Below are 25,191 nucleotides of genomic sequence, written 5' to 3'. Positions count from 1 at the left end.
ACATATCTAACAGGGCCACTTTCCTGAGAGGTGGATCATTCTGTTTGTCTTCTTGCTGACTAAAATTTTAGTCTTTGCTACATTTACTTTAAGGCCTTTTGGTCCCTGGTTTTGCTTCTACACCTGAAATTTCTTTTCTAATTCTACAAAAGATTCAGCAAAAAGAACAAGGTCACCACTGAAGAAGAATTCCCATGGGGCCCTGGTCTCAAACTTCTCTGTTATAGCCTAGAAGACTATGATGGAAAACAAGGGACTGAAAACCAAGCCCTGGTGGACACTTATTGTGCACTAAATCTGTTGCTGCACTCATTGCCGACTCTTATCTCACTGTCAGGATCCTGGTTTCAGGAGGAACTTCATATAGGATCAGGGGCAAGGGGCAATGTTTCTCCTTGTACATACAATGCTATAACAAACTACACACATATAAATAACATATCGAGATATAAAATTAACAGTTAAACATCCACACAGACACGCATATACGCACGCACACACACACACACACACACACACACACACACACACACACACACACCACACAGAGGGATACATACACACACAGTAACATCCCAACATGAACCTACAATTGCTCTCATTTCAAAACCACCCACACATATGCACAGATATTGACTTCTTGCATAATGAAGACAAAGAGGTATACACACTAACACAAATACATACAAAATTCATACACAGAATAGAACCAGACACTGAGTCTGGCTTTACTGACGTCTAAATAAAAGAGTATTAAAGTAACACACACACACACACACACACACACACAAACACAAATGCAGACTTGAAAAGAGAAGACCAACACACTAAAAATAAATTTTAAAAAGAGAGTGGTGAAAGGAAAAAAATAAGTTTTGAAAATTACAGCTCTGAAAAAATAACGAGTGTAATTAAAATAACATGAAATGGATAAAAATAGATGAGCAGAAATAACAGTCAAATCTCTCTAAATCACACCCTTCCATCTTACAAAAAAATGGGACACATTGGATTGGATGATACTGAGTTGTGTGAACCCATGAAAAAAGGGGGAATCTCTTTGATAGATTTCTTTCAATCAGGATTGTTCTGCAACTGAACAATACTGGCAATGATTGTATGGAAGAACATAAGGCAAAAAAATCTTTATTTCATGTAGTTATTTCATTCATCTATATTCTTTCACATATCATTTAGTTTTTGCAGTCACTGGACTGCGGCCAAGCTGGAGCACTGTTGTAAAGAATTTTTAGTTAATTGAATTGATCCAGTATTTATTTGTTTACACTTTGGGTAAACAGAATTTTTTAAAGACACTTTCTCAAGGTACCACACAGTGGGACTGAACCTGAAACCATATGGCTGGGAAGCACATCTCTAGCCACACAGCCATATATGTGCCTATCTGCATTGCCTTACTGGCACTTGTGCTGGTGGCACGTGAAAAAACATTCGAGTGAGGTCGTTGCCAGTGCTGTTGGACTGGCTCCTGTGCAGGTGACACATAAAAAACACCATTTGGGTGTGCTCGTTGCCAGTGCCACCAAACTGGCCGTCATGTCGGTGGCACGTAAAAGCACCACTACACTACCAGAGTGGTTGGCATTAGGAAGGGCATCCAGCGGTAGAAACTCTGCCAGATCAGATCGGAGTCTGGTGCAGCCATCTGGTTCGCCAGTCCTCAGTCAAATTGTCCAACCCATGCTAGCATGGAAAGTGGACGTTAAACGATGATGATGATACATATATATATATGGTTCCGCATAAAAAGCACTGGTACTGGTGCAGATGCTGGTGCCAGTACACTCTCGGAGTGGTTGGCATCAGGAAGGGCATCCAGCTGTAGAAACCAGGCCAAAACAGACAGTGGAACCTGTTGCTAAGCCTGGCTTTACCAGCCCCTGACAAATCATCCTCGTCCAACCCATGCCAGCTTGGAAACAGATGTAAAATGATGATAATGTTGATGATATATATATCATCATCATCAGCATCATCATCGTTTAACATCTGCTTTCCATGCTAGCATGGATGATTTGACTGAGGGCTGGCGAACCAGATGGCTGCACCAGGCTCAAATCTTGATCTGGCAAAGTTTCTACAGTTGGATGCACTTCCTAATACCAACCACTCCGAGATTGTAATGTGTGCTTTTCAAGTGACCCGATCTGAGATAGTGTGCTGAAACGAAATCAATCGCAGCGTGGACGGTGTTTATAAGCCATTTAAAAAGCACACAAAAACCGTTAGATTCACTTCAACATTTAAATTTCATTTGCTAAAATATTTTCTTTGAGACCGCGACCTGTTCACTGACAAAATTCCATGCAGCACAGAATTTTGTCAGTGTACAAGTCACGGTTGCAAAGCAACGAAAATATTTTGACAAATTAAATTTTAAATGTTGAAGTGAATCTAACGGGTTTTGTGTGTTTTTAAATGGCTTATAAACACCTTCTATGCTGCAATTGTTTATATATCATCATCATCATCGTTTAACGTCTGCTTTCCATGCTGGCATGAGTTGGAGTGTTTGAGTGAGGGCTGGCAACCCAGAAGGCTGCACCAGCCCCTGACAAATCATTTGATGAAAACAATTTAATAGGAGAGTGAAGGAGAGAGAAAGAGGGAGAGAAGAGAGTTGCAAGGATAGAAACTGAGGCTAAGAGTGAGGGAGAGAAAATTAGAAGTTATAGAGAAAGACTAATAAGATATATAGGGAGTAAAGAGAGGTGGAAGAGAAGGAGGAGAAGATGCTAAAAAGAAAATGCTATGGAAAAGTATAAGAGGGGAAAATGAAGAAATGAGAGGAAGAGAAGGGTTAAGAAAAAAGCAAAAAGTTTGTAATTGTATTTTTAAAACCAACTAAATAGAGAGAGAGAAAGAGAGAGAGAGAGAGAGAGAGAGAGAGAGAGAGAGTGAGTGAGTGAGTGAGGGGGAGGGGGGCTTACACTCCTTTTTTTACTTCTGGCATTTTGGCAGGTAAGATTTTTGTCTTATTTGGACAGAAGCTTATTCACAATAAATGTTGTTATTTGATACTTTGCTTATTTCCAAACTATGAAACGAAGATGATGCTACTTAATTAACAACTGTTTAATGTAATTAGCAAATGATGACTGGCTCCTGATAAATATTTGAAAATGATATCATCTGGGTATTTTTTCATCCACATCTCAGACAAACCGGTTTTTTTTTCACAAGTAGAGAAAAACCTCCAAGCAAGTCCCTTATTCCCTAACTACAAATACATTTAAGGGGATCAAAATGGGAAGTGGGAGAGGGAGTTATGTGGTCATTTGAATTGCTGGAAACAGCAACCAAATCACCCTCATATCACACCCAACTGTCTTAATAAAGGATGTGTGAGGTAGTGTGGTCTTGAGTTTCTAGCACAAGATGGAAAGGGTGAGGTGGTCACCATTCAGATACCTTTGATCATGGGTCTGACCCCTCAAGGATGAACTGGGTTTCAACAACAACAACAACACATTCTGTTTTCTTTTACTTGTTTCAGTCATTTGACTGTGGCCTAGCTGGAGCACTGCCTTTAGTCACACAAGTTGACCCCAGGACTTATTCTTTGTAAACTTAGTACTGATGTTATCAGTCTCTTTTGCTGAACCACTAAGTTACGGGGACAAAAACACACCAACATTAGTAGGAGGACAAACACAGCACACAAACATATACATACATATATATATATATATATATATATATATACGATGGGCTTCTTTCAGTTTCTGTCTCCCAAATCCACTCACAAGGCTTTGGTTGGCCCAAGGCTATAGTAGAAAACACTTGCCCAAGGTACCATGCAGTGGGACTGAACCCAGAACCATGTGGTTGGGAAGCAAGTTTCTTACTACACAGCCATGAAGGATGAGATATTCGAACTCTGCATCTGAAGAATTAACACACACATCTTGCAAGATATACACTACTGTAGCTATGTAGCTCTATATATAATTAGAGGATGCGTAAACCTCATCAAGGGATGGTTCCATCCAAATGTGCATCTTTTCTCCTCTGATGATATTCTGCTCATGTCACATTAATATAAATTGATTGTTTATTGAACATTAATTGAAACAGCTGTAAGATGACCAATTTGCTGTTAATAATAAACAATTATTAACTTCCTAATCTCCATTTTCTTTTCTTCTTTTAAATGTATATATACTATATACGTGTGTGTGTGTTAATGGCATGACAGTGTTTGATGTTTTGAATCAGAGCTAATTAAAATGTGAACTGTTAACGATTCTAAATATCCTGCAGACAACATGATCTCTACATACAGTTAGTTTGGAGAAAGAAATTAAACTAAGAAACACATTAAACTTGAAACACGAACAGCAATGAACCGATCCACAGGAACTTCTCTTCAAAGACAATGTATCACATCCCAGCACTGCATTTCTTCAATGCTGTTACCATGGACACAGATATTACTGTCTCAAGCGCTAGAACTCATAGGGCTAATTTCCTGGTTTCCATGACACCTAAGTGACCGAAATCACAAAAGAATGCCATTCTGTTTCAGGGTAAGCCATTTACAGCTGAGTGAACTGAAGTGATGTGAAATGAAATGCATGGCTCAGGAACAGAATGCACTGCCTGGTTCAAGTATTGAAACCAGGATCTTGCAAGCATGAGTATAACACCCAAACCACTAGCCCTCACTTCTTCACTGTTACCATATTTGAGTAATGATATTCCAGCAGTGATGGTCACACACAAGATTTTTGTGTCCTCAACCATTCAACAGAACCAGGCTGCACATTTGTGCTCTCTGGATTCTGTCAGTTAAGATTTGCTTCTTAAAACTCAGTCGTCACTACCATCTGAAATAGGGAGAATATTTTCTTTGGCATGAAGTATCTTCTACTTCCCCACATGTTAAGACCAACTACTGTGTCACTGTCAGTGGGTGGAGCACTACATAATTGACTAGTGTTTTTGTTACCTCACTCTGCTAAGGTTACATCTTAACATATAGAATATGAAAGGAAAAGGTAAATATTAAAAGTAATTTGGTACAACTGACTCCAGACTTAAAATACTGGCACCCATTTTATTCTTGTGCAGTTATAGGAACAATCAATCAGTATTTAAGGTTGTATGTTTCATAAAATGCATTCGACATATTTATCATGAGTTTGTATTTGGTACAATTGACTTATGTCAATTAAAACCACTTTTCTTCTTCAGCTTTCGCTTTCTTCAACAACATCCAACAAATTTACAAGGATACTGGAATAAACAGTTTGGCTGACGTTGGATCAAACTTATGATTTGGAGAAATGTTTTTACTGATACATCTGTAGAAAGTAGCATTTCTAGAAGAATAAACATAGATGTTAAAAGAAGGCTTCATCACAGCATAAGATAAGTGTCATTATTAAAAATTAGATTTGTGACTGAATTAAGTCATTGAAATCATCAATAATAAAAGAATTTAGAAAACCATATTTTGATAAAAAGATATTAAATTGGAATTTATAAGAATTTTTTAGATGATGTAGATTTTGATAATTGCTTCCTTTTAGTAAAAATTACACATCCAAACTAATTTATAAGCAATTTTCTTTATAACTTCTTTGATATGGTATAGATGTATCAAAGTAAGTGTCATAGAAATTAAAAGAACCTTCTCTCCACTTTAATTAGAGAGTGTTTCATTTTATAAAAGCTGATAGTAAGCTAATTTTGATAAGACTATCTGGAATTCGAGAATGGTAGAATAGAAGAATAAGGGAAGATTTAAAAATAAAAAACTTGGGGCTGCTTTGACAAGCTGAATGGGTTAAAGTAGTTAGGGTTAAGAGATTAATGGTAGGGGAGAGGAATTGAGCAATGGAGGAGATAGTAAGGAAGGAAGACGGAGGGAGGGAGATAAGAACTGGCATAAGTTAAAAGGGAACAGAAAGAAAAGGATTAAAAATAGAGAGAGATATGATAAGGATAGATTAGGAGTTATGAGGATTAAAGACAGAGAGGATGAGAGAAGGAGAGATTTCAACAAAGTAGGTCATGGCATGGGAGGGAGGGAGGGAAGTAGAGAGGTAGAGAAAGAGAGAAGAAATGGAAGCAGAAGACGATGATGAGAGATAGGGACAGAGATAGGGAGAGAAATACAAGGGAGAAAGAAAGAAAGAAAAAGCAGAGAAAGGGAGAAGAAGATGATAAAGATAGGAAGAGAGATGCAGAGGGAAAAGAGAGAAGGAATTACGGGGTCAAGATAGGGTTTGGCAGGAAGAGAAGAAATAGGGGAAGAAAGAGAAGGTGAAATAGATGAAAGGAGGAGGTTTGTTACGAAATAAGAATAGGAATAAAATGGTGGAAAGAAAGGGTCAGGTAGGCTGAGATGTAGTAGTAGTGGTAGTGGTAGTGGTAAGATGTGTTTAGTGGCAAAGAAGGTTAGGTCATAGTAAGTAGCCATAAGGTGGTATGGTGGAATCAGATGGGAGGTCAGTGAGATTTTAGGGACAACATTGAAAATAGGGTGGTGAATGGAAAAGGAGAGAGTGGGGGGGGAGCAGAGAGTGAGAGAGAGAGAGAGGCATTGGGATAGAGAGAAGCAGAGAGAAAGGGGGAGGCAGAGAGGAAGACAGAAAGACAGAGAGGGGCAGAGAGAGAGAGAGAGGCATAGGGATAGAGAGAAAGAGAGAGAGGAAGAGAGAGACAGAGAGGTGCAGAGAGAGAGAGACAGACAGACAGGTAAATATAGGCAAAGAGAAATAGAGACAGAGAAACAGAGGCAGAGAGAAAGAGAGAGGCAGAGAGAAAGAGAGAGGCAGATTCTGAAGGGAAGAGAAAGGCAGACAGAGAGAGAGGGGCAGAGAGAGAGAGAGAGAGAGAGAGAGAGAGAGAGAGAGAGAGAGAGAGAGAGAGAGAGAGGGACAGATTCAATGTAGGTTGTTGGGAAGGACCCAGGAATGGATTGCAAGACGTAATCAGACGGTAGGGAAATCGAGGTTTGGGGTGAAGTAGATGAAATTTAAGGGTTTGAGGAGAAAAGAAACGATCAAGTTGTAGCAGCGCCAGGACAGATCTGGGATCCCAGGGGTCTTCAGCTCTAAGCACATCGTCTCTTTAGGGTGCAGAGAGAGACTACTTTATCAATGATGTCTTCATTTCCTTTTAAAGTCTGGTAGTGTTGTGATATGAGGCAAATTTGGTTGCTAGTTGTGGTAGATCGAGAAACTGTATGTATAGATATTCCCTTGCCGGTTCTGGGGTTGTGGCGGGCGGGAGGGGACAAAAGATGCTTTAGGGATGAGGTACATGGGTAAATGGGTGAAAAGGAAGAGAGAGAGAGGAGGGGGAGAGAGAGGGAGAGAGAGGAGGGGGAGAGAGAGGGAGAGAGAGGGAGAGAGAGGGAGAGAGAGGGAGGGAGAATCTTCTTCACATGTTGAAAATATTGACGGGAGATGATGAGAAGAAATATATGAAAAGATGAGAATTGAAAAGATGAGGAGACAAGGAAAGAAAGAAGGGAAGAAAGGAGGGAAGAAAGGAGGGAAGAAAGAAAGAAAGAAAGAAAGAAAGAAAGAAAGAAAGAAGAAAGAAAGAAAGAAGAAAGAAAGAAAGGAAAGGAAAGGTTAAGGACGAAAAAATAGTGGAAAAACTTGAGATATTTCAGAGAATGCAGCAGACATGTTGGCAGGGCGAAGAGAGTCAGGCAACTTCTTAAATGATGGAAATAGTTTTTCTTTCTTCTTTTTTGGTTTTTACTCTTACTGTTTCATTTTCTCTTTTTTCTTTTCTTTTTGCAAAACCCATTGAAGAAATGAAGCCTAGTCAAGGATTAGAGAAAGTAAATTGCAGAGGTGGCGATGGCGATGGTAGATTTAGCGTAAACTACTACAAGAGATTTGTTCTAAGAAACAGCTGGCTTCTTAGCAGCAGCAAACGTTGGTTCACGTTTGCCCATAAATCGCCAACTGTTGGTTCCCAGATACATCTACATAAACACCAACACATACAACACTTGATATATGTATATAAGGTTTGTTTTCATGCCAAGTTATAATGAAAACAATTTAACGTTAAGCTGAAATACCTTTTGTAAAGTACATATTTATTAGATTTCGTCAGACACAATAAAATGTTTATTAGACTTTTACAAGTAGAGGGGTGACAGTGATTTCGAAGTTTCGACTTGCTAGCCTTCATACGCACATAATATACACACATACATATACACATACACGCACACACATAAACAGATATACATACATGCACGTACACGCATACATGCATGCATACACACACATACACCCATATACATACATACATACATACATACATACATACATACATACATACATACACACATACATACATACATACATACATACATACATACATACATACATACATACATACATACATACATATATATATATATATTAATACATACACACATACGTATACACACACCTGAAACTGAAAGTTTGCTGAGAGAGAGACACAAGATCAAAAATTTGTAGGCAAAACGTTCATAGTGTGATTACAATATAGAATAACTTCTTTATATTCTGTTGTGTCTGGGGAGAGTCGTTTTCTTTTGGTGCCTTATTATTTAACACACGCACCGGTAAAATTTCCACTCATTTACTTATTTCTTTTCCTAAAATTTTCATTGCGTCTTGCAACTTTTTCAACAGCTATTAAAAAGGTTGCAAGACGCAACGAAAATTTTAGAAAAATAGGTAAATGGGTGGAAATTTTACAGGTGAGTGTGTTAAATGATAAGGCACCAAAAGAAAACGACTCTCCCCAGACACAACAGAATATGCTTCAACACACGAACTCTCATAAAGAACCTTGCAAACCAAATCCCAAAACTTTATATTAATTTCACCGTATGTAGTTGAGTTAAGGCAACTGTACAGAGCCGTGTACATAACCGTGCGATACATCAATAGTTTCGATTCCCGATTATAAATCATTTTATTTCCATATTGTTGATAATGTCCTTGTTTACCCATATTCACCTTCTTAAATCTCAGGCTTTTTACGAAAAAAAGGGAAGTTGCTGAAAGCCTTTGGGAAAAAACATGAACATTAAATTATCCCATTTCACAGCCTTTATAAATCCGAGGCCTCGTTTCTCGGATTTATAAAGAAATTATTATGAATAAAGGATCAAAAGAAGTGGGTATACAACGTATCGAGTGCCTTGTGTGAATTTAAACCCTGCTGGTGTTTCTTGTCACTTCGAAGTCACCCCACCCCGCTACAAATTTGCAACAATTATCATTGTGAGGAGGTAGAAACTAAAGGTGGAAGTCGGATTCTGAAGGATTAAGAAAATTTCGTTTAGTTGTGTTGAACTGGCAAAATCCCTACCACCCCGGACAAAATATATAAAGGCATTTCTTCCGTCTCCTTCTGTTTTGAGTTCAAATTCTGTTGAGGTTGAATTGCTGTTCGTCCTTTTGGTGGGAAGGGTCGATGAAATAAAGTACCAGTCAAGTGCTGACGTCGATGTAACCCTCTACCCTAAAACTGCTGGTCTTGGGCCAGTTTGAAGGAGTTATTTAGTCCCAGGTCAACCGTGGCCGAGCAGATATAATCAAAGTTATTCGACCTCCGATTTTCCCAGGTTGTGTCGTTAACCAGCTGCAGGAGATATTCTCCTGGGCTAAAAAAAAATAGTAACGTTGTTCCGTACGGAACAGCCATATTGAAGCGGCGACAAACATCAGTTTCCAGCAGAGCTTCGACTTGCATCTCTTAAAGAGAATTTAGAACTACACCTTCCATTCCTTATATGACTACATTACCTAATGTATCCTCCCCTCTTTCTATCCTTTAAGATATTTTTTCTTCCATTACTTTCCGACACGAAGAAGAACATCTTCTCCAGTGTTCTTAATCTTTACCCATATTTTTTTAAAGTGCAAATTTGGTTTCAGGTTCAATTCGAGTGCGCGGTACCTTGGGCAAATGTTGTTTTTTTTTACTATTGTCCCGGGACCGACCAATGCCTTATGAATGAAATTGGTAGACAGAAACTGTGTAGATGTCCGTCGTATAAATGATGCGTGTGTATGTGTTTGTCTCCTGCCAGCCCTTAACAGTCAGTGTCGCTTTGTTTATGTCCCCTAACTTTGCGGTTCGGCAAAACAGTCCGATAGAATAAGTCACAAGTTTTTAAAAAAGTATAGGAGTTAATTTGTTCGCCTAAAACCCTTGAAGATAGTGCTCCAGCATGGCTACAGTCCAACGACTGAAACAAGTTTTAGTGTGTGTGTATTATATATTATATATATAGAGAGAGAACAGCTACATTTAGGACCAAATAACCAGACATTAGTGGCCGCCCAGTCACCCGTTTTCTTTTTATTGTTCTAATTTCAGGTAGTGGATCACCCAGTATAATCTGAGGGAGATTTGGTTGCTATTTCTAGCTTCTAGTCGCTTCGTAAGAAAAAGATGTTAAAATGCAATGAGACTTGGGGCGATTGGTGGGGGTGGGGGAGAAAAGAAAAGAAACGAATGCTTTGCCGTGCAAACTATTCCAGTGAGGGAGGGGCGAGAAAGCTGAAGGACCGAAAAAGCTAACCCCTACATATATACACCTATATATACAAGGTGTATAGTGTATATGCTCGCGCACGCACATACGCAAATTCATACTCATACATATAAATATACACACGCATACATACACACACACACACATATATATATGCACATACACGCACATGCATATATATACACACGCATATATGTATACACATGCATTTACACGCATGCATATATACACACACATAAGTGCTCATATATATATATATGTGTGTGTGTGTATATAGTCACACACACATACATACACGCATATATACACACACAAGAACTCAAAAGCACACACGTATATATATATATATATATACACAGACAGATTGAAAAGAAATTCCTGTGTAGTAGTAGTAGTAGTAGTAGTAGTAGTAGTAGTAGTAGTAGTGGCGGTGGTGGTGGTGGTGTGGTGGTGGTAGTAGTAGCAAGTCAGTAAAAAAAGAAGAGGTAAGGAGAGGGAAGCCAGAGAGAGAGAGAGAGAGAGAGAGAGATGGCTATAGCTAGATGATACCTTATTAGGAGATGATGGAGTGTCGATTGGAAGGTAGATATGGAGCTGTACTTGATAGGAAGAAAATTAGCAACGAAACGACTTGAAACACACGAAAAGTCAGGATATTATAACAACATAGCTAGCATTTCACCCACAGACTGGCATCTCTTTCGCTCTCTCTCTCTCTCACTCACTCACTCTCTCTCTTCCTCCAGTATGTATGGATGTGTGTGTGTGTGTGTGTATATATATCTATATGAATATACTGTGGTGCCCCGGCATGGCCAAAGTCTGAGTGAAACAAATAAAAGATAGTAGATATATGTATATATACGTATACATGTATATATACATATATATATATGTGTGTGTATGTACGTATTGACATGTGTCTCCAGTTGTGCGTGTGTGCAGTTTGTCGTGTGTGCATCTATTGTTATTACTAATGCATTCGCTCAAACATTAATCTACACAGATTAATGCGCTTTGTAAAGTGCCCACTGCTCACATATAAACTTCATAGAAAATAGGCCGTCCGTACTTCTTACGTGTGCAGACATAGCATTAACCTATCTGTTGTACATTCGTGTTTTTAGCTTTGCGAAAACATAGAAAACATTACTATGTATAATAATAATCATAATGATAATAATAATAATGATGATGATGATGATGATGATGTTGATGAAGATAATAATGATGATGATGATGATAATGATGATGATGATGATGATGATGATGAGATGATGATGATGATGATGATAATTAATAATTGTCAGAAGTGATCCAGAAGAGAGCATTGTTGGGTACAGCTCGCATTCTAAGGAGAGTATTGTCTCTTTGAACCACAGGAGAAACCTTTGGTAATTTGTTATTGCCTTCTTTCAGGTAAAGATCAACCAGTAATTGAGAACTGGCCGAGAGTCTTTCAGAGTAAGAATAATAATAATAATCTTTTCTATTATAGGCACAAGGTCTGGAATTTGGAGGTGGGGAAGGGATTAAGTCGATTACATCGACCCCAGTGCGTAACTGGTATTTATTTCATCGACCCCGAAAGGATGAAAGGCAAAGTCGACCTCTAATAATAATAATGGTTTCAAATTTCGGTACAGGGCCAGCAATTTTAGGGTGAGGGTTAAGTCCATTACATCGACCGCCATATTCAACTTGTACTCGTTTTATTGACCCCGAAGGGATGAAAAGGCAAAGTCGACCTTGACGGAATTTGAACGCCGAACGAGAAGTCGGACGAAATGCCGCTAAGCATTTTGCCCGGAGTGCTAACCGTTCTGCTACCTTTCTACTATAGGTACAATGACCAAAACTTTGAGGGGGGGGAGCTAGTCGATTATATCAACCTCTGTGCTCAACTGGTTCCCAAATTTTATTGACCCCGAAAGGATAGATGGCAAAATTGACTCCATTAAAATTGGAGTTATCTCTCTTTGCGTGACGCGAAATATATAATACACAATGGTACTTACTATAAAAGTCCTCTATCTATCTATCTATCTATCTATCTATCTATCTATCTATCTATCTATCTATCTATCTATCTATCTATCTATCTATTCATTCCCCCCTCTCTCTCTGTGCTGATGGCCAAGGTTAATCATTTGACCACTGAAGAGAGCAACTCGTTAAATATGCAATTAGTTCGCGAGGACAGGTAAGATATGGAGGTCGGCAACCATCATAAAATAAGCCGGCAACGACATGCTTGAGGTTTCGTCTAGCAGTGACTCAAAACAGACGAATGGGGAAAACACTCACACACACACATACACGGGATTATTTACTATGAAATAGCAGCGTGAAATCAATATCTACAATGCAAAGATTATTTACACAGACTTTTTTGTACCTATATATCTATACATAATATACATAGAGAGATTCACACATACACAAACGCGCGCACACGCACACAGATCTTTACATGCATACATAGATGTGTGTGTGTGTGTGTGTGTGTGTGTGTGTGCGTGCGTGTACGGTACTATCTCATAGATTATCTTTGCAATTTGAAGACGAAACATCCCTCTGAGAGTGTTTAAAGAAACAGAAATCAATGGAGATATCTCCAATAATATTAGTTTAACCAAGTTTTTACAAATAAACACAATTAGGAGTGTTTGTTGTCTCTAGAGCCAACCTACACTCAAAGGCATTCCAGCTGTGACCATCGCATCCGTTTAGTAAATATATAAGATTACAGTATCTACTGTTTTCTTGAAGACATTGGGGGTTTTATTTGACAGAAATTAGGCTACTATTTCGAGCAAGTCGTGCGATCACAGACATTCTCCCAGCTAACTCGATATATGTATGTATATAGTGATGTGTGTATATATATATATATATATATATATACACATATAAAAGGAGCACTCCGTCGGTTACGACGACGAGGGTCCCAGCTGATACGATCAACAGAACAGCTTGCTCGTAAAATTAACGTGCAAGTGGCTGAGCACTCCACAGACACGTGTATCCTTAACGTAGTTCTCAGAGAGATTCAGCGTGACACAGAATGTGACAAAGCTGGCCCTTTGAAATACTGGTACGACTCATTTTTGCCAGCCGAGTGGACTGGAGCAACGTGAAATAAAGTGTCTTGCTCAAGGTGTGTGAAGGCGCGTGGCTTAGTGGTTAAGACATTCGGTTCACGATCGCATGGTCGTGAGTTCAATTCCCGGCAACGCGTTGTGTCCTCGAGCAAAACACTTTATTTCATATATATGTATGTATGTATGTATGTATGTATGTATGTATGTATGTATGTATGTATGTATGTATGTATGTATGTATGTATGTATGTATGTATGTGTGTGTGTGTGTGTGTATGCCCGTTGTTTTAAAAGTACTCAATATAACAGAAGAATGCAATAATTTAGCGTCCTCGTGCAACCATTTAGAGTCTGAGATTTCTGGGACCTGTTGTCAGATTCTCGGATAAAAACAGACTGGTTCTAGACTATTCATGAAAATCCGTTCTTCAAAACAGAACCGAGGCCCTGGTAATTAAGTACCAGTGACGTACTTTCTCTTTTACTTCTTTTAGTCATTGGACTGCGGCCAAGCTGGGGCTTCACCTTGAAGAGTTTAGTCGAAGAGACCGACTCCGGTACTTGTAATTTTTGTAGTTTGGTTCTAATTCTATTGGTTGCTTTAGACGTAATCGAACTAACACCGGTTGTCGAGCGGTGGTTTGAACACACACACACACACACCCATATATATAGCAGGCCTCCACACAGACTGCGTTGACCAAATTCAATCACAAGGCATTGGTTGATTAGGTCTGTAGGAGACAAAACCTCTTGCCCAAGGGGCTGTGCAGTGAGACGGAACCCAAGACCACGCGGTTGCATATCGAGCTTTATACACTTATATATAAGTGTGTATACAAATGTATACACCATATGTATTAAATGTACACACCTTCACAAAAGGAATTTAGAAGCTAGGCGCAGGGGTGGCTGTGTGGTAAGTAGCTTGCTAACCAAACACATGGTTCCGGGTTCAGTCCCACTGCGTGGTACCTTGTGCAAGTGTCTTCTACTATAGCCTCAGGCCGACCAAAACCTTGTGAGTGGATTTGGTAGACGGAAACTGAAAGAAGCCCGCCGTATATATATGTGTGTGTGTGTGTGTGTGTGTCTATTTGTCCCCCACCACCGCTTGACAACTGATGCTGGTGTGTTTACGTCCCCGTAACTTAGCGGTTCGGCAAAAAGAGACCGATGGAATAAGTACTAGGCTTACAAAGAATAAATCCCGGGGTCGATTTGCTCAACTAAAGGCGGTGCTCCAGCATGGCCGCAATCAAATGACTGAAACAAATAAAAGAATAAAAGAATACTGCCCCAAGGACTGGCGTTGTCGACGAAAAGCATAACTGTACTCTGTGTGTGTGTGTGTGTGTGTGTGTGTGTGTGTGTGTGTTGCGTGTGTGTGTGTGTGTGTGTGTGTGTGTGAGATGGCTTTGTGTGTAAAGGTGTGTGGTAAGTAGGGAGGTGTTCTGAGTGCATGTAAAGGTTTATGCATGCGTACAGAGATATCGTGAGAGAAGGACATTTTTAAAATATCAACCTCGTACATGCACAGAATACAGTGATTCCCAGACGACAGTTTAGTCACAGATATATCATTCACCCCCTCCTCTCTCTCTCTCTCTCTCTCTCTCTCTCTCTCTCTCTTTCCACTCTGTGTATGTGTGAATAATATATATTATACTTGCACAAGAGGGATTAACAATAAGATTATTATATGTACTACACGAAAATTATCGAGTAATCCTTCAATACAATGTTAAATTGGTTTTATTATAACTCGACATAAAAAGATAGATAGATAGAGAGGGAGAGAGAGAGAGAGAGAGAGAGAGAGAGAGGGAGGGAGAGAGACAGAGACAGACACACAGACACACAGACAGACAGACAGATAGATAGATAGATAGATAGATAGATAGATAGATAGATAGATAGATAGATAGATAGATAGACATTAAAGCGGCGAGCTGGCAGAATCGTTAGCACGCCGGGCGAAATGCTTAGCAGTATGTCATCTGTTGCTACGTTCTGAGTTCAAATTCCGCCGAGGTCGACTTTGCCTTTCATCCTTTCGGGGTCAATTAAATAAGTACCAGTTACACACTGGGGTCGATATAATCGACTTAATCCGTTTGTCCATCCTTGTTTGTCGTCTCAGTGTTTAGCCCCTTGTGGGTAGTAAAGAAATAGGTATTTCGTTTGCCGTTACGTTCTGAGTTCAAATTTCGCTGAGGTCGACTTTGCCTGTCATCCTTTCAGGGTTGATTAAATAAGTACCAGTTAGGCACTGGGGTCGATATAATCGACTTAATCCCTTTGTTTGTCCTTGTGTGTCCCCCTATGTTTAGCCCCTTGTGGGCAATAAAGAAATAAGATAGACAGACAGACGGACGGACGGACAGACAGACAGACAGACAGACAGACAGACAGACAGACAGACAGACAGACAGACAGACAGACAGACAGACAGACAGACAGATAGATCACAAGTCACTGACCCTGGTGAGTTTGTGTGGTGGTGGACGGGGGTATTTTATAGGGCACCGTCACGCAAGCATATTCCAACGGTCAAGAAGTTCGCCTGGAAATTAACCACGATCTCCCAAGTTTGATTCCTTGAAGTGTGTCGCTTTCCAAAACATTTTGTCCTCTCAAAACTTGTAAACGAAAGTGGGTAAACTAAAATTATCTGAAGCGGGGTGGGTGCACCCGTCAGATAGATTGCACATGCAGTTCTATCCCCCACCCCACCCAGCCCCGTCACATACAATGTCCTGCTGAGTATACCTGTGGATTACGTTATGAGTACAAGTACCAGTGAAATACTCCACTATTTTAAGAGGCATAATTAACCAAAGCATTTTCATCAGTTTGTCCTAATTAACCAAAGCATTTTTATCAGCTTGTCCTAATTAACCAAAGCATTTTCATCAGCTTGTCCTAATTAACCAAAGCATTTTTATCAGCTTGTCCTAATTAACCAAAGCATTTTCATCAGTTTGTCCTAATTAACCAAAGCATTTTTATCAGCTTGTCCTAATTAACCAAAACATTTTCATCAGCTTGTCCTAATTAACCAAAGCATTTTCATCAGCTTGTCCTAATTAACCAAAGCATTTCCATAAGTTTTTTCCTAAACGTCCATGCGTGTTTTCACACTTTTAGTTAGCCCTCGTTTTATATGCTCTGAGTGATATAAAGTTTTCTTATCATAAGTTGCAAGTTACTCTGGCAGTAAAAAAATGAGATTGTGTATCATATATGATACATAGGACAAGCAAAGAGGTAAGATGATAGGACAATTTTGATTGGACAATTGGAATACCCATTGTTGACAAGTAACATGTATTATAATTTCATCCACATTTAAGATGTGTAGAAATGTACTAGATTGTAGTGTATACGCAGCATTAATCTATTCAGTTTTAACTCACATTACGTCTTGGTTTTCAATATCATAGCCTTCATCCGATGTATATCTATATAAAAATAGTCCAATACAAGTTTATCCAACACTATGATTAGGAGGAAGTTTCTAAATTCATTTACCAATTTATATCTAAATGTAAAAATACATATTTGTAAATGTATGTCTGTAAACGGTTGACTGAAAAACTACAAAAGGAACATCTACAAACTACAAAAAAAAATTATCGTCACCATTTTGCACTGAAGGTTTCTGCAACAATTTTTTTTCAAAGTATACATCCCCAATGTGGTCGAATTACATTGTGTACTACTCGTAACCATTTACTGTGTATGAATATTTTACAAGTTATTGTGTAATCAAAATATCTACCCTGCTTTTAACAGTCACAAAATTCTGCCGCTAGCACTGCAGACATATCTATATCAAGATACATATTGCATGTGTCTACATATAACTACAACCTGTTTTTTTTTTCTCTCGCATACATTTTCTACCTTTCTGTCTCTCACAGACGCAAACTCTACTCACATGAAAACACTCTTATGTATATACGTACTTTCTTACATATTTACTCTGACTCTCTCACACACACCTTGAGTGATAGACTTAATCCATCACCCGGTATAATACCACCATTTGGATGCCTTTAGCGGAATCCACTCTGTTGCAAGCATTCAGGCCAACTCTTTGCCCTGAAGATAAACCCCTTCCTTTAAAGTCTTGGAGATACAGCAAAACGCCAAAGAGCTTGTCCGCCTTCCACTGATTAACCCACGTGAAAGAAAGAAATGTTATCATTCATTCTCTCACATATACACAAACACACTTCCTCTCGCCTTTCACACACAAGACCACATTTTCATACGATGTCTCATGCACAGCATACACAAATACTCTAAAGTTTTCGGATTATTTCACACATACTCACATATTAATTCTCCCATACACATATCTACATACTATCTGTTATAGTTATATTCACACATGATATACAATCCTTCTTATACAGGTGCAAAATCTAACTCATCCTGTCTTTCCTCAGTTCTGTCACTCGTTATCAACTTTCGCCATCACAACGAGTTACTCTTCAAATCAGAGCCTGCTCCCTCAATCCATCCACATTGTGTCATCCGTCGTGTATTATCATACAATATTCAGTACTTCACAACTTATATTTCCATTTCATGTCATTGACTCTTTTGAATTATATTCTTTTGGTAGTTAGCTAAAAATCATTCGTATTTTTTTCACAGTATTTGTCAGTTCATCAGAGCAGAGTATGTATACTATGCTGATAAGGTCTAATAGACAGAAATTTGTCGAAAGTTATCCCCGCTGCCTGCAAACAAAGACCATGATTTCCTTTTGAGAAGAGGTCACTAATACATGCTTTTAGGTTTTTAGCATTCTTTTTGAAAAAGAAAATTTCAATTCAAGGTTAATTTTTTTCGCACAACATTACATATATATATATATAATATATATATATATATATATATATAATATATATATATATATATATATATAATATATATATATATATATATATATATGTATATATATATATATCACTCTTTAATTCATTCATCCAAAAATATGTAGTAGATCCGCTTGAGTAAATATCTCCGAACTCAATTTATTTTTTGCTTATTTTGCTTTGCTTTTTTTTTTTATTTTAAAGCTCAGGATTCGAACTTTCAGTTTATACACTCGTACTCCAGAGTCCGTGCTGTCGTCTTTAACCGCGAACCAGCCGCCATCAACCATATATAGGATCAGTAGCTATCGAGCGCTGACAATCACGTTGCTTGTCGAGCATAATAAGGTACCACGATTTCATTATCGAATGTTTCTTTTCGAGTCGGTAGGGTTAGGATTAAAGGAAAATTCTTTTCTTTCTTTCTTTTTTTTTTTTTTGTTTCCGTTGGTTTGGGTACGTTTTGCGTGTACAGGGTGAGAACAGGGAAGAAGTTATACACTATTCACATGTTCGTTTGTTATTCATCTATTTTCTTTATTAGCCACATTAAAATAGGAACTGAAATACAGAGGAGACCTAAACCCAACTCATACACACACCCACACATACATACATACACACCTACATACACACCTACATACATACACACCTACATACATACACACCTACATACATACACACCTACATACACACATACATACATACACACCTACATACACACCTACATACATACACACCTACATACACACATACATACATACACACCTACATACACACCTACATACATACACACCTACATACACACCTACATACATACATACATACATACATACACATACATACACACATACATACACATCCACACACCTACATACATACGTACTTACATGCATACATACACACACACATACATGCATACATACACACATACTCATACATACATACATACATACATACATACATACACACATGACAGGCTTCCATACAGTTTCCGATTAGTAAACTACACACACACGGATTAGTCGGCCCGGGGCCCATAGTAGAAGTCCCTTGCAGCAGGGTGGGACTCAACCCGAAACCACGTGGTTTGAAAGCGGTCAGAGCCACACCTGTTAACTCTCCAGGTGGCCGCCACTACGAACTGCCGGAACATATCTATGGTCTTCAGACCGCCCAAAAATGTATCATATATGTTCCCCTAGATTGCCGTTACCTAGAAACATTATATAGCTTCAAAGAAGCTCTTAGTCTGTAATCGCAATGAATCCGGTCAGAGTATCTGCATTCGGTCATTAGTGAAATTCGGTCAGATGAAACGATGCTAAGGTTCAAAGCTAGGGTTTTCTCACCTCGATTCTACAAAGGTCACACACACGAGCGTGTGTATTATATTATACACACACGAAGCGTAGCTAACAGTTAAAAGGTGAGGGATAGAAATATAAGGTGCGACAGAATTGCCAAAAAGAGGAAGGAGGAGAAAGGAAGGGAAATTAAGAAAGGAGTTATACAGACAGACTTTCTCTGAGTGTGTGTATGTTTGTGGGTGAACAGAATGACTATATATATATATATATATACCAATTAAGGACTGAACACGAAAAGTGGACAGTCAACATGCTAGATATAGACGTCAAATCGCCATTCTCCACAGAGTGTGGAGAATGGCGATTTGACGTCTATATCTAGCATGTTGACTGTCCACTTTTCGTGTTCAGTCCTTAATTGGTATATATATATATATTAATCTTCGGATTCTTTCTTTAATATGCTAGACCACTGGTTCTAATTGATAAATATCAATTTTTACCCTAAATTTAATTTTATATATATATATATATCAAAATAAGCAACAATGATATCCTTGTTGCTTATTTTGATTTTAATCACCTTACTTTGAAATTGTATGGATAATACCGTACTAAATTCTGGTGCCTCAACTTAAGTACCATATTTATCTGAATCTCTCTCTCTCTCTCTCTCTCTCCTCTCTCTCTCTCTCTATATATATATATATATCTATATATATATATATATATATATATATAGATATATATATATATATATATATATACATATATATATATATTATATATATATATATAATATATATATATATATATATATATATATATATATATTATATATATATATATATATATAATATATATAAACACACACACACACTTACACACACAGACACCCTAGAAGACTATCGAAACTTCTTCCAAAAGGCCTTTAAAATGTATGAATGTGTGAATGTAGGTATGTAACCTAAAAGCAGACGATATATTGTCTAACGTTTGATTACGAAACTAAACGGACACACGTATGCAAATATAAAGTAATATATACACATAAGCAATGATGAAAATGGTGGATGAGGGGACACAGGGGTACAAAGTGCCCTTAATTCTGCAGTTGATGAAGGGAGAGAGAGGCTTATAGCGTCTCGTTCCGCCAACTCTAACTTAACCTCTTGGACTTTAGCGTACCGCTAATTCCTAAAGCATATCTCTTATAGTACATGAGTGAATGTATAAGTTTATAAGAAGTAATGCACATAAGTGGGATATGGGGCTTTAAGAAAATTGCGATGTAATTATAACCGGCAAATAAAACTATCACAACTACAAATGTGCATCCCTCCCACCCACCGACTTTGTTTCCTTATAACTTTTTTTAAAATGCATGCTTTTTAACGAAAATTGCCAAAATCCAGGATATATTTAGTGTGTAGATTAGGGTTATATCTGAATTTGTTGTGAAAAAATCTTTTGGAGGGCTAGAAACGAGTTTCGGATAATTCACATAATTTAATTTGTTTCCTCATGCCATTCTGAAGAAGATTTTGAATAAGATTTTCTCCAAATACGGATCAAATGTTGTGGATTACAATTATGTCGGAAATTGAAGTGAAAAAAAAATTGGGGAAGGGGTCGGATTATTCACACACTTCGACTTTGTTTCCTCATACATTTTGGTGAAGTGTGTAAATTATCTCCCGCCCCCCCTACCCTTATTTGTTTTGTTTTTTCCCAATTCAAATTCCGATAAAATCGTAATCTACGCCATTTGAAATGTATTTGTTGAAAATTTCATTTTAAAATATCCATGTTTCAGAAAGTCATGAGGAAAGAAAGTCAGAAGATTGCACGATTCTGCAGTTTCGAGAAAAAAATTTGCAGATATAGAGATGTGTGCATATTAGTGTAAGAAAAGGGAAACGTGCGCGTGCGCGTGTGATGTACCCTAGAATTTTAGGGAGTCTATCAATTCGATCAAGGCTGTAACATATGTAAATCCCAAAGGTTTCAGAGTCGAATCCTGAGACCCTGCAAGGGTGACCACCAATATGTGACACAACAGACTTCTATAAGAAGGTCGAACTAATGAGGATGCGAGCCCCCTGCGTGGTCAATCGGCCAGTTAGAAATAGCAGCCAAATTACAATCATACCTTCCATCTTAAAGGCACATCCGAAGAAAAAGATGGGTTGGTCACACCTGGAAAGTATCTGATAATCGATTTAATAAAAACTGAAGACTGTCTTGAAGCTGAACCATGACTATTTACCTGATAGTTCTTGCTTAATCTCTCATAACTTTGTATAAAATAGAAATTTCGATTTAAAACAGTTAAAAAGAGAGGAAAAAAAATTTGCAGACAAAAATATTTGCATTCTTCGTGGCCACTAAAATAAAACTCTATTTTTTAAAATAACATTGTCAGAGGAGAGTCCAGACACAACAGAATAGGCTTCAACACACGAACTCACATAACAAAAATCTTGCAAACCAAATCGAAAAACATGGTCAGATGGTATGTAATTCTATTATAAAGTGGTTCCTAAACTAATCGAGTCTGTGTTCTGAATTTGGGTAGCATTTCTTTTTAGTTAAAAAATGTGTATTGAGAAATGTGTGAATCTTACTCAACATCAGTTTCTTTCTAGAAATGAGGCTTGGGTCTGTAGGAAATTGATACTTACCACGATTCAAAAATTACGTGAACCAAATTAAAAAGTTTGCACTTGAAATGTGTGTGTGTGTGTGTGTGTGAGTGAGATAGACTAAGAGGTAAGAAGGGAATATTATCTATCTGTCTGTCTGTCTATCTATCTAATTCTACATTCACAGTTAGCTGGACACAGCCGTTAAAATCGTAACCTACACTATGTGAACGTATTTTTTTTTTAAATTCAATAAAAAATATCCATTTTCAGAAAGTTATGAGGAAACAAAGTCGATGGGTAGGTGGCACATTTGTGTAGTTATACCCAGTTCATATACGTTTATTTAACAGTTTTCTTTCTCCACAAAGTTATTTACTATAACGTATATTCCGCAACGGGTAAAATTTTGGCAGAATTAAAACTGTGTTCTGATTTCATTTCATTTGGACTTCAAGACGGAAATGGTTAAACTGAACTCATATCTATGAGAAAGCCATGAACACCGCAACTTTCCCTAATGAACGAGATTGCCCGCTTATGTATCTGACCGGAATACAGAGTGCGAAAAGTCCCGTGTTGTTTAAATAAAAACTTCTTAGGACAAATGCCTAAGTCATTTATTCACATCAGGACAATATGAGGAAAATGAACATTAAAAATATTGAAATGAAATGAGAAAACTTTAAAAGAAATTATCAATGGGATGTCTCAACTAAAAGATCTTTCCAAAGTGTTTTTTCAGTGGTAAAAATTTCCGAAGTTTACTGGTCGAATATAAGAAAAAGAAAAGAAGTAAAAAAAATACATATAACAGATTTTAAATATTTATAGGTAACAACAGCAATAACTGTAACAAAAAAAAGTCTAAGTAGAGTTAGTGATAAAAGCCCCGACAACCTGATTCCAAGACCCGGTTTCAATCCCCGATTGCTGCTAATTTCAATCTACTTAACGTTTTTCACTGGAAGCGAACAGCACAATTACAGTTCCCTATCTCTATAAGCCATTTCGGCCTTTGAAATGAGGGGACATTCTGCGTGGTCGCTCGACGTGTTAGAAATAGCAGCGAAATCTTCCTTAAAGACAGGACGATGGACTGGGCAGAAACGGGAGACCAGTAAGCTAAAATCGACAGCTGAGTCACCCAAAAAGGTTCCAAAAAGTAAACAGTACCAGTTATATTGTGGGGTTAAATTCTTTTAACTATATGACTACTATGCAGAAAATAATACTTTTACACGATGGCGATTATTCCGACTCCATTTGATCCTTCATCGCTTTTACCTGAAAGAAAACTGCAACTAACTTCCTTTTCTAACTTTCACACAACTTCTAAGCATTTTTATATAAATGCGATTTATGTTTTATATTTTGTCTGTAGTTTAATTTCCAATTAGTCAGTTCACCTGTCTATCACTAAATTACACCTGCGAAAGATGCATAAAAGTTACAAAATCCCCTTTAATTAGTTAATTACAAATTTGATATCTGGAAAAAATTAATTTATGCTTGTATAAAAAGTATGCGTGCATATTTAAATGTTGTAATGAAAGTTGCCCTAAAACTATCAGAAGAACAGAAGGTGATGGAGATGTGATTTGGAGGTGCAGGTAAGGATGATAGTTCCCTACTTACCTACTACTGTAAAGACAGTTAGTATCCTAGGAGGTCGGTAAGCTGCAAAAACTCTCAAGGCTCCAAACCTATTCCCCGCAAAGTCACTCAGAAAGAACCGGCTAAGTAAGTCAGCTGACAGGAATCTGGCTATTTGATTGGCTGACAAGTTTAAGAAAATTCAGAGTTGGGGAGAGAGAGAGAGAGAGAGAGAGAGAGAAACAGACTGACAGAGTAAGGGAAAGAGTGGGAGAAAGGGAGACAGATAGAAAGAAAGAAAGAAAGAATGAAAGAAAGAGCGAGAGTTGGGGAGAGAGAGAGAGAAAGAGAGAAACAAGACTGACAGATAGAGCGACAGAGTAAGGAAAAGAGTGGGACAATGAGAGAAAGGGAGAAAGGGAGACTGATTGAGAGAAAGAAAGAGCGAGAGTACCCCCCCCCTTCACAACTTACATCCTATCTTTGTTTTATCTTATTTTTCGCTTTAACTTCCTCGCTCACTTGTCTTATCGCATATGTAATGAAAGATAGAGCGGATAAGAGCGAGTGAAAGAGGGAAAAGAGAGTTATAAAGAGTGTCAGGAGTAGTCTTAGTGAGGAGTGTGGAAAAGGTGGCGAGAAAGCAGAGAAAGTAAGAAAGTATGAGAAGGTGAGGGAGAAAAGAAAGGAAAATTGTCTCTATCTGGCAATGTTGCCCCCTTCACGCTCCCCGCTTTGATTCTCTCTGTATTTTTACTGCATGATTTATGTATAATAAACACAAACATACCGAGAGAGAGAGAGAGAGAGAGAGAGAGAGAGAGAGGGGGGAGGAGAGAGAGAGAGAGGGAGAGAGAGAAACAAATAAGGAAAACAAAAGAGGTTGCAAGGCAGATTTATTGAACAAAAGAATTTCTAAGAGAGAAGATAAATATGTGAATGCGAGAGAAGTTTGTAGATAGATGGATAAATAAAAGGATAGAGAGAAAAGTGGAGAGAAAAGAAGGAATGAAAGAGCGCGTTAGTGAATGAAGAGATAACATGGAAGACGATAGGAAAGTTATATAAAAGAAGAGAGGAGAGAGGAAA

The 25,191-nt window shown here is 38.0% G+C and overlaps 1 protein-coding gene across 18 annotated transcripts in view; it reads right to left on the bottom strand.

Moving 5' to 3' along the window:
* Positions 1-24,297, bottom strand: part of LOC115213794 (histone-lysine N-methyltransferase, H3 lysine-79 specific) — a 203,890-nt gene extending 179,593 nt beyond the window's left edge. For all 18 annotated transcript variants that reach the window (XM_036504423.1, XM_036504430.1, XM_036504426.1 and 15 more), the window contains exon 1: positions 24,145-24,297. The gene's annotated coding sequence lies outside the window, so the exon portion shown is untranslated. The remainder of the gene's footprint in view (positions 1-24,144) is intronic.
* Positions 24,298-25,191: the final 894 nt, after the last annotated feature.

Source organism: Octopus sinensis, linkage group LG7, assembly GCF_006345805.1.
Source record: "Octopus sinensis linkage group LG7, ASM634580v1, whole genome shotgun sequence".
NCBI classification, from domain to species: domain Eukaryota; kingdom Metazoa; phylum Mollusca; class Cephalopoda; order Octopoda; family Octopodidae; genus Octopus; species Octopus sinensis.
Note: the sequence above shows the minus strand (reverse complement) of the source record. Positions and strands in the feature narration are given on the sequence as shown.